This window comes from Mytilus californianus, unplaced genomic scaffold (assembly GCF_021869535.1).
Source record: "Mytilus californianus isolate M0D057914Y unplaced genomic scaffold, xbMytCali1.0.p SCAF_8, whole genome shotgun sequence".
Taxonomy (NCBI): Eukaryota; Metazoa; Mollusca; class Bivalvia; order Mytilida; family Mytilidae; genus Mytilus; species Mytilus californianus.
The window spans coordinates 54,516,288-54,522,287 of NW_026262734.1; the positions used below are offsets into that span (position 1 = coordinate 54,516,288).

At 32.3% G+C, this 6,000-nt stretch overlaps 1 long non-coding RNA gene across 1 annotated transcript in view; it reads right to left on the reverse strand.

Moving 5' to 3' along the window:
• The window catches only part of LOC127710680 (uncharacterized), a 74,390-nt gene extending 71,836 nt beyond the window's left edge, over nucleotides 1-2,554 (reverse strand). The window contains exon 1 of the long non-coding RNA XR_007986272.1: nucleotides 2,191-2,554. This is a non-coding gene — a long non-coding RNA (uncharacterized LOC127710680). The remainder of the gene's footprint in view (nucleotides 1-2,190) is intronic.
• Between the last annotated feature and the right edge of the window lie 3,446 nt (nucleotides 2,555-6,000).

Here is a 6,000-nt window from a genome sequence, read left to right on the forward strand (position 1 = left end):
TGAATATGTCTGACACATGGACGTTAAAAAACAATCGATTGACTTTTTGAGAAAATCTTAAAAATATTCTGAAATAGTATTTGGTATAGGTTACAGTAGTAAAATTTCAAGGCCAGCCTGGTTCTCTGCAACATACGGGTATCTGAGTCATAGCATAACCCAACAATTAAAGAACAGGGAACCAGTCTTTAGGCAATGCATGTATAGGATTGTGTTTTATCATCTTTTTTAGTTAGTATTGTACATGCATTCTGCTTGCATATTTTGGAAACGAAGATGTTAATGTGGTATAAATAGGACAAACGCTTTCATCAGTAAATAGATTTCCGTTTAAGTAGGCTTTGGACTTTTCACACAAGATTCTTCTTTCGGTCTTACATTTTCTGCTCTACACAAGACCAATAGATTGTCATATTTTATCGAGCTAGTTCATAGGGTTAAAAAAAACAGTACGCAAGAACACACGTCGCCCTATTGTCGGACATATTCTTTTAACTCCGATTCGACAAGTTTTTAATTTCCAAAACATGTCATACTTCTAAATATTAGTGATTAGTGATTAGTGAATAAGCAAAATTAGCTTCCTGATTTGCGTCATTCATGTATAGTGTACTCGATCGGGGATCGGAATCCATCAATAGAGTTGAACACACGTCCACGACACTACCGATGCGGTTTAAATACACAAAATAGTTTATAAAAACACATACGAAAAGATGAAACTTGCGTCTAATCCTTACTCTTCTTGCAAAGGAAATCAGAACCTTTTTTGGCTGAATCTGAGCCTGGCATGCACTCAAATATAATAATCTAACACGTTTACCAAACGGAATTAAAAGAGGGACGAAAGATACCAGAGGGACATTCAAACTCATAGATCGAAAACAAACTGACAACGTCATGGCCAAAAATAAAAAGACAAACAGACAAATAATAGTACAGATGACACAACATAGAAAACTAAAGTCTAAGCAACACGAACCCCACCAAAACTGGGGATGAGCTCAGGTGCTCCGGAAGGGTAAGCAGATCCTGCTGCATATGTGGCACCCGTCGTGTTGCTTATGTTATTACAAATCCGGTAAATAGTCTAATTCGGTAGGTCACATTCGTGAAAAGGGAAGGGTATTGTAGTTACGACATAAGGAACATATCCGATATCATCTGTGAAACGGTTATTCCATAACGGTCAACCAACTCGTGATGGCGTCCGTAAAATTTACGAAAGGATGATTTCAACTTCACAATTTGGAATTCGTGGTTTAATAGCTTCCTTGTGAGCAGCAATCCTCTATCAAGGAAATCATGATAGGAAATACAAGCTCGGGAATATCGTATCAATTGGGATATATATACTCCGTATACAGGCGCTGCTGGAATGTTGCTACATAGAAATGGAAAGTTCACAATTGGGAAGCTGAAATCATCTCTTTTGTCGTAAAGTTTTGTTTTCAACCGACCCTCATTGTCAATTTTTAGATGTAAGTCAAGTTATGAGGCAGATTTAACTGTATCTGTAGTATCCTTTATCTCTAGTTCGAGGGGATAGATTCGTTCAACATAGTCACCAAATGTTGTATTATTTAGTGAGAGAACATCATCTATATAGCGGAACGTAAAGAATGGGAAATGTAAAAATAAACTTCATCAATGATATCAGGCTAATAATTTTGTACGCCAGAAAAAGACTCATCAGTGACGTTCAGATCAAAATTGCATTAAGGATGTTCGCTGATCTGTTTCAAAATAACAAGCTTTTTAAAAGACTGTTATAAATTGATAGTTTATAAATAAAGAAACTAAAAAAGCAGAAAAAAAATTAATGGTCCGAGTGCTTGTTTTCGAGATATAAGCCATTGAAAATTTGGCGGGAAATACTTCTCCCTAGATTTTTCATACATTTAACATGGTCACCTTTATTCTTTCAAAAGAGATGAAAAAATAACAAGGATTATCAAAGATGACATTTTAAACTATATGTAATCAAATTATGAAAAGAAAAGCAGGGGTTAGTGGGCACAATTTTTAATGGGACTGCATGGTTAAAACAAGCGGATTCCGAATATCTGGCAAAAATTCAAAAACAAGAGTAGCGAACATCCTTAAATCATGTTTGCTTTATAATTCTAATAAAAGTTAAATATTTTTTTTACCAAAATATCTAAATTGTAATTTCAATATCACACTTACCAGAACAATTTACAGCTTTTATGATGTAGATATCTCGTAGATCACTGATCATATACGATGCTATGTCAAATTTCCCTTTATGTGTATTTACTTTAATATACTTGTGATCAAACGCCTTCTTCAGAAAGTGACGATTTCCGTTTTAAGAACGTCAAAAGCTCTTCACACAAGATGTTCTTGAATTTCACTTCAGTTCATTTGTAATTAAATATTTTAAGCTCTTCCGGAAATTATGCGTCATATAGCGTAAATAATACATGTATGTGTCTGTAAATAACAGTAAGCGGAATGGACAAAGTCAAATAATTATCAGAATTAAAACTTTATACAACTTGTTAGAAAGTTCTCTACATCTTTAGTCTTAACCCGTCTTAAAATAGTTGTTTTCGTCCATGGTTTTGTACATGATCGGATCGTTGGTTTTCTTGTTTGAAATGTTTTACGTTTTTCATGTCAGTTCCGTTTATATCTTATATCTTATCTCGTGTAGGTCACTGTACGGCCTTCAACAATATGAAAAACCCATACCGCATAGTCAGCTATAAAAGGCCCCGAAATGACAAATGTAAAACAATTCAAATGAAAAAACTAACGACCTGATTTATTTAGTTAGATGAATTAAATCAAAATGTCTGCAAACGAAAAATACAACTTAATGTGGAACTGTTTCTGCCTACCCTTCCGTAGCAACTGAGATCACTCTTAGATTTTGGTGGGGTACATTTTTTATTTTTCTAACGTGTATGAAGTGATTTAAGACTGTATGTCTTCGTTTATTTGACAAAGTTTTGTCAGTTTCTCTTCAATATTTGAGGTTGGAATGTCCTTATACTTTCTTTCGCATCTTTTTTTCAATGTTTTAACGTGTTCCATGATGATCTTCAAACTATCAAACAGAATCAACTGCCTAGTCTGTCCGTCTATATAAATTAAATGACCGTTTCTTACTGCATTTGTTAACCATTACACTAAGAAACACATGATATGATTTACTTGCCTCTAACACGTGTTTCTTGGCCTTAATCCCAACGAAAGACGACCTGTATATGCATGACATACTCGCCGCTGGTCGCTAAGTAATATCAAGTTAAAAGATTAACATCCCTTCATTGTATGTAACATACAATTCTCTTCCGTTCCCCAATTCTTTCATCTACTAATTAGAATACATCTCAAAGGAAACAGGGGTACATGTATAGTTTAAATATGGCCAAATGGGATTCTGTCTTTTAGTACGGTAAATTGTGATTGCTTTTTAAATGTGCAATACCAGGTTGAAATTTGGAAGAATGCTCTGCATGTTTTAAAATGTAACTATAACTGGATGAAACTTCTACCCTTACCTAAAGTACCCTTATTTACATTCAAAAACTTATGAGATGTGTTTATGCAATAAACTCAGTTAAGTACATGTACACTCAAGATTGAATAATTTGAAAGAAAAGTAATAATTTAAGTTTCAGAGCATAAACACAAAACAGGAATAACTATATGTAATAGTGTTTGGTTATTTTGTATCTATTATCTATTGGTAAATAGCAAATTTTGAATGAATATCTTAAATGAGAGACCAATTTTGTCAATAAAAATTTTAAGATATAATTTCTTTCAATCATTTTTCAGTTTCACTAATGCGTGTCGTTGTCATGTAATACTCTTAAAGTTACTGAAGTATAAATTTATTCAACAGTATTTTATATACGACAATTTAGCTATGCTCAATGACCTGCTCGATCAGTCGTTGAGATACAAGCGGCGAAGCAGGTTAGTAAGTTTTTTTTATTTATTTACTTCACTTTATTAATGGTTCACTTGCTTACTAAACGTCCAGTGTAGGATTTTTTTAATGCATTTAAATAGAACCAGATAACGCAAACAAATATTCATACAATATTTTGCAGTAATAGAAATAAGAACTTCTGTGTGAAATGCCATAACATTTTCAGGCTGATGGAGGTATAACGTCATTATAAGGAAAACAAGTTAATTTAAAAACTTTAAACATTACGTCAAATTCTTTAAAATTTATCTCTATTCTTTATTTTGTTTGTGGCCATTATTCTTCACCTTTTGCCCTTTATTCTCTATTCTGTAAACCCCAATAATAGATTACCGTAGCCGTTTTTGGCAAAACCTTTTCGGAACATCGGGTCATCAATGCTCTTCAACTTCCTACTTGACAAATGTATTTTGCCTTTTGATTTTTTTTATTCGAGTGTCACTGATGAGTCTTTTGTAGACGATACGCGCGTCTGGCGTACAAAATTTCTATGATGAGTTATTTTCGAAAGTTTAAAAGTGTGGGTCACGCTACAAGCTGTGGGAAATTGTCTGATTTAGTAAAGATTATAGATGGAAAACCCAATTTTGTTTAATAAAAAGAAAACTAAACGATAGAATTTTAATGTAAAATATGAGAAGTTAGATCCTATAAAATGCTTTTATAAGAAAAAGAAAAATTGGAGTCACGGGACTCGTTTTCCTGCTACATGTACATAAATGTAATAAAATAACACATTTCTTTATAAAAGTTACTTTATCTGAGTTATCTCCCTTTATAGGACATAGTTCCTGCAATTCCTTCTTACTTGTTTTGAATTTTTACATCGCGATGACCTTGAGGTCATTCCGATGCATTGCTATCGCCTAGATTTCCATTATGTAAATTAGTTTTGGGTTTGTAACCGATCTATAAACATGATAAATATGCTCTCATAAACGAGTGCAAAATAACATTCCTTATCGTTTGATATAAATACATCTCTTCAATGAATACTGATAAAAATATTTTTGTTTACAACATAAATTAATAATATGAAATTGTTTTGTAGTTAGATATATATAACTAACTAAAAAATCATTGATAATATCAATGCACACGTACCGAAAAATTGTGTTAAAGCATGCGGAAGAATATCTCAAAGAACGTTTTGCGACAATATCGGCAAGGACCGGTAACTCTGTAATTGTTTTTGCGGGAAAATATGAATGCCTACTCGTATCTAATCTGAGAAAAATCGAATTTTTACAGAAAAGTGTCCACCATGCTCTTGCATTGCACTATTATTAGAATGGGAGACCAGAATGATATACAAATGGATGCAAATCATATATATATGTAACTGTTATTTTAATATAATATATAACAAAAAATCAGTGTATATTGATTTGTATCACTACAATATAATAGTTATTACGGTGAAGTTGAATTTCCTGTCATTTATTCATCATCCACGCACGAACTTGTCTCAGAAAAAAATATATCTCTGTACATTAACCTCAGTTTCAGGTAAAGAGATATGTTGTTTTTTTCTGAGACAAGTGCTTTTGACCATCCTCAAGAACTTGTGGTCATCCGATGTTCAGTACTTCAGTACTTTGATGTTTAATGTCGATTCGAAGTATTGAGAAGGTATAATACTTAACCTTGGTTTCATTTTTTTGCTGGCAAGTACATAAATGATGAAGAATTATGACGTTTTTATTTGAAGAGGGAACTAATTTATTCTCCATAAATTGATGAATTAGTTTTCAATGTATTTAAAATTCAATTTTCTCTTAAACTTGCATTTATATATATATAATATTTAAATGCAATTATGAACAAAAAAATAATCATTAAAATTGCGGTATTTAATAATTATACATAAATCATTATGCCAATTTGAAAAATATTTCTAAAAGTATGGGTGACAGGGCCATGCACCATTAAAACTTAAACGAAAAAAAACTACTTCACGCTTCCATTGAGACAAATTCTATACTTATTTCATTGCAACTTTAAATTACATTTTCTTAAAAAAAGAGCAA